This window comes from Adiantum capillus-veneris, chromosome 21 (genome assembly GCF_014529385.1).
Source record: "Adiantum capillus-veneris isolate H3 chromosome 21, ASM1452938v2, whole genome shotgun sequence".
In the NCBI taxonomy this organism is placed as follows: Eukaryota; Viridiplantae; Streptophyta; class Polypodiopsida; order Polypodiales; family Pteridaceae; genus Adiantum; species Adiantum capillus-veneris.
In genome coordinates, this window is record NC_140951.1 from 118,334,721 (window position 1) to 118,349,700 (window position 14,980).

A 14,980-nucleotide genomic window follows, 5' to 3' on the forward strand; every position below is an offset into this window, starting at 1 on the left:
GTCCCAGCAACTTGTTCACGCGGTAGGTCTCTAGGGCTTTTCCTACGCCTACCTTAAGAGTATGTTCCGACAAAGAAAACATGCTTGGGTACATTACCTTCAGCAACGAAGGCCGAGCTCAAGGGGAGAAGAATGTGGATTTTTGGACAGACGGATGCTTGTACCCAAAGAATCCTTCTCTTAATGTCAATCCACCTTTTACAAACATTCCATCACTCTTGCACTACATTGAAAATGGAGAGCAAGGTTTGTTAGGCTACGCAAGAGACTCAACAGACACGAGATTGCGCGGTCCGAGATCTACTTGCCTCATTGGCAGTTGCTGAATGGGAGTTTCCACAATCTTCAAGATCAGATGCAAACAGCTACTAGTGCGCTTGAGGAGGCAAAGAGCACCATCACAACCAAGGAAAATGTAATTAAAAAGCTTGAGGATACTCTTTTTTACACATGAAGAGTACTTCCATGGGAGGTAGGGTGAGGAAACGTGAGTTGTCCGAAATTCAGACTCTTGCAGCACGTGGTGGTGCAAGAAAACGAAGGGTGACATCTATGAGGTAAGATGTTCAGTCCCTCATGTTGTTTAAGTCTAATACCGCTCATCATTGTTGTTTTGGGTAATAGGAACTTCCTCCAAGAAATGTGCGGCGGCGAGAATTCGTCAGCTAGGGCTTCTTTACTTCGTTCTTGTTTCAACAAAGAGGACTTTATTGGGATGCTTGATGCTCCAGTGGCAAAACACTTGAAAGACGCAATCACTAAGAGAGTTCTTAGTGATTTTTCTAATATTGTCACTGATCTAGATGTTCAAGATATTTGTGATGCTGTTGGGATTAGTACGAAGGGCTATCAAGAAATACATCAAGTGTTAAAAGATGCATTAAGAAGTCGAGGAGTCATGGAAAACTAAAGTCATATAAGAAAATTGAAGACCTGATGAGAAAATTGAAGAGCTGATGCAACCCAAAGTTCAACCTAATGTCAAGCAGGAGCTGATACAAGGTATGTTGTCTCCCGACTTGACTAGTCATGAGAAGGGTGAGTACCTACATATGATACAACAATTTACCCATTTATTCATCACTTCTTATGAGGAAATGAGAGGCTTTAAGGTAGAGGAAATTCACATTTCAATCAAGGAAGGAGCTCAGCGTGTACGCCAAAAGCTAAGGAGAATGGGACACATACAACTTAATGCTTTAAAGGAAGAAGTAGACAAGCTTCTTGAAGCAGGTTTCATATGTTCTGTGAGTACTACAAAATGGGTGAGTCATGTTGTTGTCACACCAAAGAAGGATGGAAAGTGGAGGATATGTGTTGATTTTAAGCATCTAAATGCAGCCATGAAGAGGGATCCATACCCTCTTCCTTTCATAGATGACATACTTCATTCTATTGCAGGGCATGAGAGGTACAATGTATGTGATGGATTCTCTAGATATTTTCAGCTCAGCTTGGCTTTAGAAGATCGAACAAAAACCACATTTATTACACTATGGGGATTCTTTTGTTATTGTGTGCTTCCTTTTGGTCTTATGAATGTCTTTGCGTGGTATCAAAAGTGCATCAATAAGGTGTTCTCTCACTTTCTTGGCAAGTTTGTGAAGGATCTTATTGATGACTTTTGTGTTTATAGCTCTAGAAAGGATCATTGTGCAAATCTTGGGATGGAATTGAAGAAATATGATGAAAGTGGAGGTCCACTCAACCCAAAGAAATTTCATCTTGCTCAACCAAGAGTGAAGTTTTTGGGGCATATGATCTCAGAGAATGGGATTGAAGCGGATCCTGACAAAGTGAAGGCTTTGGTGCTCCTCATATCACCAAAAGATATAAAGAAACTTTCTACTTTCATTCAAAATGTGAAGTATATGGCAAGGTTCATCCCTTTGTCCTCTCAACTTCTTTATCCTCTACAACAAGTAGCAAAGTTGGATCCTCTACAATGGACAAATGAATGCATTAGGAAAAAAATGGACTCTCCATGGGCCTTGTAAGAATCCCTAATTTCAAGGAAGCTTGCCAAGATTAAGGGGGACAAAGGCTTTGAATGGGGCTATTTTGGTAGGGTCTCCTCCACCTTTGACCCCTAAAAAGGGAGGGGGAAGGGGGGGTAACCATTTAAAAAGTAGGAAAGGGGGGGGGTAAACCATTTGAAAAGTGCGGGGGTAGGGGGTCTTCTCTCTCTAGCTTTTTGGCTAACTTGTAAGTGGCCTCTTAACTCTCCCATGCCACCTAATCAAATCCGTGGGTCAAAGAGGTCAAAAAAATGACTTTTTTCAAAAACTTTCAAAAAAACTCTATTTCCCTCTAAAAAGTACCCTCAACATATATACATATTAAAAAAAGATTTTTAAGTTAAATTACTCATAATTCAGCATTTTTTGACTCCCTCCAAAACTTTTAGCAAATTTCCCCGAAAATTGAAAACTTTCCCTCCTAATCTAAGCTCCTCTCCTACACCCATCCCCCATGCACCTGCACCTGCTGGTGCACCTACACACCCATCTCTTCATTCTTCAAGCTCCATCTCTCCATCCTACAATGCCTCTTGACGACGTGACCAATGTCCCAGCAAGTTGTTCACGTGGTAGGTCTCTAGGGCTTTTCCTACGCCTACCTCAAGAGTATGTTCCGACCAAGAAAACATGCTTGGGTACATTACCTTCAGCCAACGAACGCCGTGCTCAAGGGGAGAAGAATGTGGATTTATGGACAGACGGATGCTTATACCCAAAGGATCCTTCTCTCAATGTCCATCCACCTTTTACAAACGTTCCATCACTGTTGCAATACATTGGAAATGGAGAGCAAGGTTTGTTACGCTACGCAAGAGACTCAACAGACACGATATTGCGCGGTCCGAGATCTACTTGCCTCATTGGCAGCTGCTGAATGGGAGTTTCCACAATCTTCAAGATCAGATGCAAACAGCTACTAGTGCGCTTGAGGAGGCAAATAGCACCATCACAACCAAGGAAAATGTAATTAAAAAGTTGAGGATACTCTTTCACACATGAAGAGTACTGCCATGGGAGGTAGGGTGAGGAAAAGAGAGTTGTCCGAAATTCAGACTCTTGCACCACGTGGTGGTGCAAGAAAACAAAGGGTGACATCTATGAGGTAAGATGTTCTGTCCCTCATGTTGTTTAAGTCTAATACCGCTCATCATTGTTGTTTTGGGTAATAGGAACTTCCTCCAAGAAATGTGCGGCGGCGAGAATTCGTCAGCTAGGGCTTCTTTACTTCGTTCTTGTTTCAACAAAGAGGACTTTATTGCGATGCTTGATGCTCCAGTGGCAAAACACTTGAAAGACGCAATCACTAAGAGAGTTCTTAGTGATTTTTCTAATATTGTCACTGATCTAGATGTTCAAGATATTTGTGATGCTGTTGGGATTAGTACGAAGGGCTATCAAGCAATACATCAAGTGTTAAAAGATGCATTAAGAAGTCGAGGAGTCACGGAAAACTAAAGTCATATGAGAAAATTGAAGAGCTGATGAGAAAATTGAAGAGTTGATGAGAAAATTGAAGAGCTGATGCAACCCAAAGTTTAAGCTAATGTCAAGCAGGAGCTGATACAAGGTATGTTGTCTCCCGACTTGACTAGTCATGAGAAGGGTGAGTACCTACATATGATACAACAATTGACCCATTTATTCATCACTTCTTATGAGGAAATGAGAGGCTTTAAGGTAGAGGAAATTCACATTTCAATCAAGGAAGGAGCTCAGCGTGTACGCCAAAAGCTAAGGAGAATGGGACACATACAACTTAATGCTTTAAAGGAAGAAGTAGACAAGCTTCTTGAAGCAAGTTTCATATGTCCTGTGAGTACTACAAAATGGGTGAGTCATGTTGTTGTCACACCAAAGAAGGATGGAAAGTGGAGGATATGTGTTGATTTTAAGCATCTAAATGCAGCCATGAAGAGGGATCCATACCCTCTTCCTTTCATAGATGACATACTTGATTCTATTGCAGGGCATGAGAGGTACAATGTATGTGATGGATTCTCTGGATATTTTCAGCTCACCTTGGATTTAGAAGATCGAAACAAAAACCACATTTATTACACCAAGGGGATGCTTTTGTTATTGTGTGCTTCCTTTTGGTCTTATGAATGGCTTTGCGTGGTATCAAAAGCGCATCAATAAGGTGTTCTCTCACTTTCTTGGCAAGTTTGTGAAGGATCTTATTGATGACTTTTGTGTTTATAGCTCTAGAAAGGATCATTGTGCAAATCTTGGGATGAAATTGAAGAAATATGATGAAAGTGGAGGTCCACTCAACCCAAAGAAATTTCATCTTGCTCAACCAAGAGTGAAGTTTTTGGGGCATATGATCTCAGAGAATGGGATTGAAGCGGATCCTGACAAAGTGAAGGCTTTGGTGCTCCTCCCATCACCGAAAGATATAAAGAAACTTTCTACTTTCATTCAAAATGTGAAGTATATGGCAAGGTTCATCCCTTTGTCCTCTCAACTTCTTTATCCTCTACAACAAGTAGCAAGGTTGGATCCTCTACAATGGACAAATGAATGCATTAGGAAAAAAATGGACTCTCCATGGGCCTTGTAAGAATCCCTAATTTCAAGGAAGCTTACCAAGATTAAGGGGGACAAAGGCTTTGAATGGGGCTATTTTGGTAGGGTCTCCTCCACCTTTGACCCCTAAAAAGGGGGGGGGGGGGGGGGGGGGTAACCATTTAAAAAGTAGGAAAGGGGGGGGGTAAACCATTTGAAAAGTGCGGGGGTAGGGGGTCTTCTCTCTGTAGCTTTTTGGCTAACTTGTAAGTGGCCTCTTAACTCTCCCATGCCACCTAATCAAATCCGTGGGTCAAAGAGGTTAAAAAAATGACTTTTTTCAAAAACTTTCAAAAAAACTCTATTTCCCCCTAAAATGTACCCTCAACATATATACATATTAAAAAAAGATTTTTAAGTAAAAATTACTCATAATTCAGCATTTTTTGACTCCCTCCAAAACTTTTAGGAAATTCCCCTCAAAATTGAAAACTTTCCCTCCTAATCTAAGCTCCTCTCCTACACCCATCCGCCTTGCACATGCACGTGCTGCTGCACCTACACACCCATCTCTTCATTCTTGAAGCTCCATCTCTCCATCCTACAATGCCTCTTGACGACGTGACCAATGTCCCAGCAAGTTGTTCACGCGGTAGGTCTCTAGGGCTTTTCCTACGCCTACCTCAAGAGTATGTTCTGACAAAGAAAACATGCTTGGGTACATTACCTTCAGCCAACGAACGCCGCGCTCAAGAGGAGAAGGATGTGGATCTTTGGATAGACGGATGCTTGTACCCAAAGGATCCTTTTCTCAATGTCCATCCACCTTTTACAAACATTGCATCACTGTTGCAATACGTTGGAAATGGAGAGCAAGGTTTGTTGGGCTACTACAAGAGACTCAACAGACACGAGATTGCGTGGTCCGAGATCTACTTGTGTCATTGGCAGTTGCTGAATGGGAGTTTCCACAATCTTCAAGATCAGATGCAAATAGCTACTAGTGCGCTTGTGGAGGCAAAGAGCACCATCACAACCAAGGAAAATGTAATTAAAAAGCTTGAGGATACTCTTTCACACATGAAGAGTACTGCCATGGGAGGTAGGGGGAGGAAACGAGAGTTGTCCGAAATTGAGACTCTTGCACCACGTGGTGGTGCAAGAAAATGAAGGGTGACAGCTATGAGGTAAGACGTTCTGTCCCGCATGTTGTTTAAGTCTAATACTGCTCATCATTGTTGTTTTGGGTAATAGGAACTTCCTCCAAGAAATGTGCGGCGGCGAGAATTCGTCAGCTAGGGCTTCTTTACTTCGTTCTTGTTTCAACAAAGAGGACTTTATTGGGATGCTTGATGCTCCAGAGGCAAAACACTTGAAAGACGCAATCACTAAGAGAGTTCTCTAATATTGTCACTGATCTAGATGTTCAGGATATTTGTGATGCTGTTGGGATTAGTACGAAGGGCTATCAAGCAATACATCAAGTTTTAAAAGATGCATTAAGAAGTCGAGGTGTCACGGAAAACCTATTCCCACTTCCTCACAGAGTGGCGATTGCCAAGAGGGTGTCAAATGAAGATGTTGTTCACGGATTAGGGGACTACTTGTATATTGAAGACACGATGCCTCTTCAGCCACTCCGTAGCAAATCACAAGGAAGGAAGGGCCGCGGGAAGGGAAATAGTGTTGTTTCTAACAATGTGTTGCGGACCAAAGGGTTTGTTTACACCAAATTCAACAATATCTTTGTGGACTTGATACGATTGCAACAGTCCATGGCTGTTTTCTACAATTTGAGTGATGCAGGTTAGTTTAGGGTTGCCTACATGCTGTATGATGTGTCATAACATGAATTCTGAGGCTTTATATTGTTGGCAGTTCTTGAAGGCAAGCTTGTGTTCGTGCTGAAGTTGGATGAGTGTGTAATTGTCAAAGGCAGAAAGTTGGAGAGAATGAGCATCACGCTTATGAATGAAGCCCTAGCTTATGCCAAGCAATCTTGCAGTTCGAGTGAAGCGACAAAGCCCTCTTTTAGTGTGCAATTAGAGAAGGATATATGGTGGCTTGGTGCAATTGAAGTTCCGAAAGAGACACATGAAGTCCTTGCATGGATTTTCAGTAGAATCCTATGGGTCACACAGGTCATTAAAGCTCAAATTAACGGTGAGAAGCTCATGGTTCCAGGACGTGGGGAGTTTGATGTTGAAAGGAATTTAGGTGGTGATCTAAAGACCATAAAGTACATGCTTGGATTCAAACAAGGTGCAAATTCTTTACTTCCCTGCCCATTCTGTGTGAAAGGGCACAAGACAAGTCGAGCAACTCAAGTGGAAGGTGAGGACGAAGATAATGATGACCATATATATAGGGAGTGCAAAACTTTGGTTTTTTCATGTGATATGCTACAGGTGCCCAATAGAGATAACAAAGATCTTGGGTGGAATCCCATAATTCGCTTCTCCCTCAACAATGTTCACCTTTTTACATTGCATGCGTTTATGCGAATATTTGATAGGATCCTAAAGCATCACATTGATTATGCTTTCACAATGAAGCCCCTTCAACGGTCAAAAGACTCCTTGCAGGGGGTGGAGACGCTCCTTAATGAGATTGGATGTCACCGATCAAGGGTGAGCATTGTAGCAGAGACTTGTATGGAGAAGACATATGAGGTGGCACAGAAGGTTTCCATGAATGGAGCCAAGGCACATTGATTTTTCAAGAAGATGTCAAAGTCTCCAATGCAGGTATCCAAGGAAAGTGTCGATCTAGCAAGTGGGAAGCAGTGGGAGTTGTGGAAAGATTTGTGTTCATGAACGACGGACAAAGATCCTAATGTGGAGGTTGTGAACCAACACAAGCTAGTATGGTCATCCTTTCAAAAGGTTGTGCAATTGATGAATCTTTCTAGCACCACTACTGAGCAATGAGAGGAGTTCAAGAAGGTGCTTTATGAATTCACAAAGGCCGCTAAGGACGGATGGTCTGAAAGCAAGATTACACACTACATGGTTTGTTTTAACGGACTTAATACATATGCAATGTTTGAAAATGCAACTTTTCTATTGGCTTATCTCCTTTTTGGTTGTTTTAGCACATTCTCTATGCGCATGGTGCATACTTCATGGACCACTATGGTTCGCTTGATATATGGAATCGAGCAAAAGGAGTCTACTTCAAGAATACTCGGCATGGTGGTGGTGGTTCACACTCCAACTACTTCCAAGAGATGTTTAACTGGTTTTTTAGGCACACGTTTGGGAGAACTCGCACTATTGAGAAAGCAAGCGGGTCGATGTTAGCAAAGCAGTGACGCAATGCCTCCCGTACTGCAGCATCCGAGAAGCGAAAATGCTCGCGAGCATCCCTGGGCCATGATGCTTGGCGTGCAACTAAATATAAAAAAGGCAGTGTTTGGGCGTCGCGTCAGCCGTCCGCATGATCTAGGTTTACTTGTTAAACTCAGTTGGTTTATTTGAGTTTCACTCAATTGGCCGCATAGTGTGAAAGGGGCCAAATGTCAAAAAAACCTATTTAAAGGTTGAAGGTGCTCATTTTGTCATTTTCCCTACTAGGTACTACCATGGCAAGAACAAAACAAATGGCAAGGATTGCATATCTAGCGGGGCCTGATGGCCAACGACTCAAAGGTATAGCAACAGAAGCTGGAACTTCACAAGCTCAAGGTGAAGTCCACACACAGGAAGCTGGAGCTTCAAATCAGCATGGCAATTCCTCTACAGCAGCAAAAGAGAGAAGGAAGCATCGCCTTGTTGTCTATTCATCGGACTCCAACGATTCTGATGGCAACAAGGAGGACGAGAGCCACCAAGGCAAAGAAACAAACAGCCAAAAGCAGCCGTCAGAAGGCTCCGACGGGACGCAAACGGATGAAGATTCCCCATGGGTTGGCATCAAAATACAAACTTGTCAGGCTCACATGTCTATTGGGGGTAAGACACTTCCTAAAGGAAGTGGACCTACACCATCACATCCGCTCAATAGTGAAGAGCACGAATTGATGGAGAGTGGGTGGAATCAGATTATGAGGTGTTGGAAGTGCCTGTGCAGAAAAAAAAGAGAAAGAGCATTGTCTACAAGAAGAGGAAGCAAGCTGCCCCAACTCGTGCCACAAATGCACCTCCACGTCGACCTCAGAAGGTACGAAAGCGCAGCCGTGATTTTGCGGAGATTCGCCACTATCAAAAGAGCACCGAGCTCTTGATTCGAAGGGCCCCTTTTGCAAGGCTATGCAGGGAGGTTTTGCAATTGTATAACACTCAGTTTCGGATGGGCGCAGTGTCCATAGAGGTAGTCCAAGAGGCAGCAGAGCAATATCTAAGTAGCATATTCGAGGATTTGAACCTATGTGCCATCCATGCAAAGCGTGTAACCATTACGCCCAAGGATATGCAGCTTGCTCGCCGTTTGCGCCATGAGGAATAGCTTGTAATTAGGCATCAAACCTTTTTGTATTTACGGAACTTCCAAGATTGGGAAGAATTTGAATACAAGCGTATCTTGATTGTATACCCCACTCTGTGCATTGTATTGGAAAGAATTTTAATATAAGTGTCTTTTATTGTATAGCCCACTGCGCATTGTATTGTTTTAATTCTGTTCCATGAGATGGAGCACCGGTCCAAGTTTTGTCTACCTTCTATTGTATGTATGTAGCCATTAGCTTGTTATTGTGAAAACTTTCCTACGTTAAGCACCTTGGCTAAGTGGGGCATGCACTTCCTGATGCATCCGTGCTATGTGAAGCATTGAAGCAAAGGAAGACTCACTATTGCATTGAAAAAGCATCCACAAAGTCTTGAAAATGGCTTGGAATGCCCCCAAACTGGCTGCCACAAGGGCGCGCACTTGGGGCTTCCAAAGGCATATGGATGGACAAAATGCGCGCCATTGTGGCAGCCTTTTCTAGTCCAAATAATTTTAACAATCAATAAGGATATTTTGTTTGATTCAATGCTTCAATTAGCATAGATGCATCTCGCAATCATCCCCCGTTAGTCCATGTAGCATAGAGATTTTAACAATCAATAAGGATAATTTGTTTGATTCAATGCTTCAATTAGCATAGATGCATCTCGCAATCATCCCCCATTAGTCCATGTAGCATAGAGATTTTGAAGGATGGTTATTGCATCTGTGAAGTCAGTCCTATACTCCAAAATGGGCTAGAGATTGCCACATAGTTTCCTCTTGTGATTTGTTATTATAGCTTTAAGTATCTGGGCCAAGATGGGCTTAAGTAGCATCCCCAATGAGCATCTCAAACATATTAATGTCTTGTCTTTTTGTTTTGCACCTGGGTATGCTCCTAAATGGGTCCACAATCAGCTGCCACAAGGGCACGCATTTTCCCCTTTCATTTGGTGATGGAAGGCCCAAATGCGTGCCCTTGTGGCAGCCCATTTTATGGTCTTCCAAGCCCTTCAGTAGGCACATCAATAACTTTGAAAGCCTAGCATATAACAAAGTATGCATTTTAATAATTTTAATGCCTGCCAAACCCTTTAGTAGTCATATCAGAAATTATGGTGCTTCTCATACACAATGGAAGCCAACCATATAAGAAATTCAAAACCTTGCAAGTAAGAGAGTCGTAGATACCAAAAAGTAATTTCATTAAAGAAATCAATGCTTTACATGATATCCAGCTTTTGCTTAAGAATCTTTCGAATTACAATTTTCTGGCTCTTGGCCTTTTGGGGTGGCTCCCTGTTAAGTAAAGTGGTTGTGATTTCTTGGGTGTCATTAACTCCTACAACTTGGGTTCATGCCGACATGCGCAATAAGGTGCCCGCGAAAGACCAAAAGTGGATATTGCAAAATAGTTTTTTACAAGCACTACAAGGTTGGTCGATTGGGCAAGTGTTGTTAAACACAACGCCGTAGAGAGTGAACGGAGAGAAAAAATGTTGTAGCGACCATTGGGAGAGTAGTCTGCATGGACAAACACCACGACACCAGTCGAAAGTGTACCGAGGTAGTGAGCAAGTGCCGCTTGAGGTCCGAACGGCATCCTCCGGCGTCAACCTCCAGAACATCCTACAAAACATAGGTTTTGTGAGATATGGCACAGAATTATGATATAACGTTAACAAAATCATTTGTAACAATCAAATGTAAGTGAACATCTATACCTCTTGTCTACGATCCTCCTCATCAGCATCCGGGTGCAAGTAAAGATCCACACTTGACTTCCCCTTTGGATCAAGAAAAACAGGTGTTGCAGCAGGTGGTGGTGAATCCACTCTTGCGCGTTTAGCCAAACACATGGCTTGCACGGCCACAAAATCCTCCTCAGAGACCTTGGCCTGCTCGGCCGCTACCACCTCGGCTTGTGCGATCGCCACTGTGTCCGCCAAAGTATTCCCCATGGGCAGTAGGAGATGATCGTCATGGGAGGTGGTGGTATCAACCTCAAACTTGCCATGGGCATCGAGGATGGAAAAACACTCATCCATGCGAAGCTCAAAGGATTTCTCCAGATCGTACTTCACATCAGCCAGTACCCCGCCGATCTGCAAGTGTGGTAGCACTACGTTAGGTCCTGCTGGGCACTGGTGAAGGAGGAAGATCATTATGGCCTGAACAGAGAAAAAAGTGTTTCCGATCCTTCCCTTACGCAATGCTCGCACATGATCAGCTTCAAGCCGCACATATTGTCCGGCGGGTTGTGCTATGGTGGCAAAGCGTGCAAGCCGCTGATGAAATGGAATGTCTCCTTGGTAGATGTGGTGCAAAAGGCCCTCAGGGACCCATTGACCTGGCCGGTTTGGTAACTCAACAATGAATCTCTCCATGCACGTGGAGATGTATGAAGTAATGTGCTGAAGAGATTGAGAGTGGAGGGTCAAGGTGGTTTCCAAATCGGGTTGGGTTGTGAAAAATGCTTGAAGCTTAGGGCGATTTGCATGCCCAACCTTAGTAAGGAATGCACCTAAAGCACTAGTAGCAGCCATGTCTTCTCTTTGCGTGATTGGGTATGCTAGGTCTCTCTGCAATGCTGGGATGAAAATGGTGAAATGAGGAGGTGGTCCCCCTTATATAGACATATTCCATCTTGAAAAAAATAGAAAATATGCATTTTAAAAATAAATTTACACCACCTTAATACTCAAGTACAAAATCAAGTACAACACCTTAAAAGTTTTGCAAAATATTTAATAAAATATCCAATATATAAACGATTAAAGTTACAAGCCAATTCACTTAGACAAGATGATTTCGTATGTAGGCCAATCTTTGTAAACAAGAATAGTGGCCTCCATCTGCCTTCCAATCTACACAACCAAAAAATGGGCAATCAAAATACAAATACCCACAAAAAATAAGAAAAGGTAGCTAAGCAAGCACAAAGAAGACCTTGCGTTGTTCCAGTTTGAAACTTGCATTGCCGACATCCTCGAATCCCATTATGACAAAGTATTCCTAAAGATTGGCAAGAGTCCAATGCGGATTCATTGCAACCACCTCCACCTCATTATTAGGCATGCGGACACGAATTTCAAAGGATTGAACCTCTTCGGCTATCAGCTGCTGCAAGGGTATCCATTTGCCACATTTGTGCATACGCCTCTAGTAGCTAAACCGTGCATACAAGGTGCAGCTTGCTTTCAAATACCGAAGGCAAAGTTGTGTGGGGGACACATTGCACTTATAGCTGTCACCATCATGCAAACCGTCAACATAGCCCCAATTGACACCTAGACTGGTGTCCATTGCATCTATGTCAACTTCTTTGCAAACAAACATTGTTGGTGTTTCTACAATCGGCAGAGAGCGGAATGCATGCACAAACAAATGAATGGGACAATGCCAACTGTGGCCCACCGATCTGGTTGCCTTACCAAACTTTAGGGACCCTTGGAAATCTTGCAGCACCTTGCGCTTGAAAGAAAGCAAGTCCCAGTGGTCTGGAGTTAGCCATTCTGCACTTTGCAATGAGGGTGTCTCCACGGCTTCTAACCTACCATAGCTTTGGCTTGACTTCGGCACCACGTACTTGTGGGAGTACATGAATATTTGCTACTCGGTAAGTTTTTTCGATGAGACATTAGGAAACATAAGCTCCCCAATGTGAGCATGCACAACCATGAACGTGCCTGAGAAGCACTCAAGCGGCTGCTCCTCAGCTAAGCTGGATGGAAAAACATCTTTACAAATTCCCTTAGTCAAACATAATGATCCCATAAACGTAAACATGACATATGCATGGGATAGCTAAACCATGAAGACTTACAATGAGGTGCAAATTGATTTGAAGCTCTCTTGAGGTGAATCTCAACTGCATTGTACACGTGTTTCACGATGTCCACCATTCCGGACATGGTTTCTTTGAATGCCAATAGTCTTCCCTTCCAATGACGTTCCAATATGCCTCGACATCGTACGCGATGAGGTCGAGCACGTGACGGTTGCATGTAGACCCATGTACCCTTCTTGAATACCTGTGGTATCCATACCCCCTCCCAACTTTTTGTTTTGTGCAACACAATCTCCTCTATCTCTGGTTTGGGCCGTCTATGCGTGGACACGCTTAAGAATTTGGGCTTAGGAAGGGATTTGAAATGGGTGGGAGGAAGGTAAAGGAGAGAAGTCAGCAAGGTTGGGGGCTATTGTGTGTGGGTACTGTGGAGAGAGAATGAGGAGCTGAGGGGAGGGTGAGGTGAGCTGCCTATGGTGGCTTTGACAGTGGTGATAGAGAAAAAGGGGAGGAGTCAGAGGTAGAGAGGTAGAGAGCTATGGGCTATGGAGTGTGGGACTGTAGAGGATTGATGGAGGTGTGAGAGAAGGGGAGCTATGGAGAGAGGAAGAGAGTGGTGGAAAGCTTTTGGTTATTGCTGCCTTGATTGTAGAGAGAGAATCGGAGGAGGGAGAGTGTGGGAGAGAAAAGTAGTGAGAGAGAGAGAGAGAAAAGTGGATTTTGGGGGGAAAATTGACTTTTTTAAGTTAGTTTATGTTTTGGGGCAGTTTTGGAGGCAAATGAATCAACTTTGAAACTTTTATTTTTTTTTCATTTTTTAGGGTTTTTAAGCATGCACGTTTTTTTTTTTTTTTGGGGTCCCTCCCTCTTTTATGACACCTCTTTCCTCCTATTTACTCCCCCCCCCCCCCCCCAAGCCTACCTCCCACCTCTCTCTAAGAACCAAGCATTGAAGAGGGAGACAATTAGGCTGCACCCCTACCATTCCTCCCCTTCTAGGTGATATCCCAAGAGCCCTCTCATTGGTTCTCCCTTAAGCCTTCACTAATGAAAAAGGCCCAAGGAGAGTCCATCTTTTTCCTAATGGTGAAGAGTTTTTTCAAGGTATCAAAGAGGTTCGTGGTTCTCTTCATGCTATGCAAGCTCCTAATTGGGATAAGGAGATTTATGTGAATCCATTAGTAGGTGAGGATGCTATTGGATCTATGCTCCTTCAACAAGGTAACAATTCCCACTACATGAAGCCTATCTATTGTGCTAGTAGGGTGAAGCTAGAGGTGGAAAGAGGCTATACCAAGGTGGAGCTCCTCATGGTGAGTGTGATTTATGCATGTAGAAGGTTTAGGCACTACCTTCTCCCTAAACCATTCACATTCCTCACTAGCTACACTCTTTTACCTCAATTGGTGAATAGCCCTACTTTGTCAAAGAGGCTCATGAAATGCATTGTGGAGCTACAGAAATTTCAATTCTCTTTTCTTGTTGAGGAGAGTACAAGGGCTACATTGGCTGATTTGCTTACTTATAAGGAAAGTCGTATTTTTCTTAAGGAGGATGCAGTGAAGAAGCAACACATGGAAGCTCCTCACATAGACAATGCCTATCTATTGTTTATTGATGGCTCTTACAGGAAAGCGCATGATGAAGCTTCGGAAGGTGTTGTAATTTATGATCCTCAGGGTGCTTTCGTAACTAAAAGGAGTTTGAAGCTTACAACATAAAGCAATAATGAAGCTGAGTATGCTACTTTGGAGAAAGGTCTCAACCTTTGCCTTGAGCTTGGCATCCGTCGTGTGATGGTAAGAGGTGAAACTCTTTTGGTGGTTAAGCAAGTACTTGGGGTGTGGCAAAGTAAGAATCCAAAGCTGAAAAATATGTGTTTTCAAGTGAAGAATCTGCTTAAGCATTTTAAAGCTTGGAGTTGAAGGCATGTGGACGTGTCTCAAAATAAAGAAGCACATGGTGCAAAGCAAGCTTCAATTCGGCAAATGTATGTGATAAGGGTTGATTCTCCTGTTTATTTGGGAAGGGAAGCGAGAGGGAGGAAGGGCTTCTACAAACATGTATGCTTTTATCAGAGTTGGACAAGTAAAAGAAGTATGCCTTCCTACGCCGTGCCAAAAGGTATGTGCTACTTGGTAATGCCTTGTATATGAAGGGGGATGATCTTGTGATAATAAGGTTCCTTGGAAAGAGGAAATTTACAAAATTGTAGAGGAGAATCGTGAGG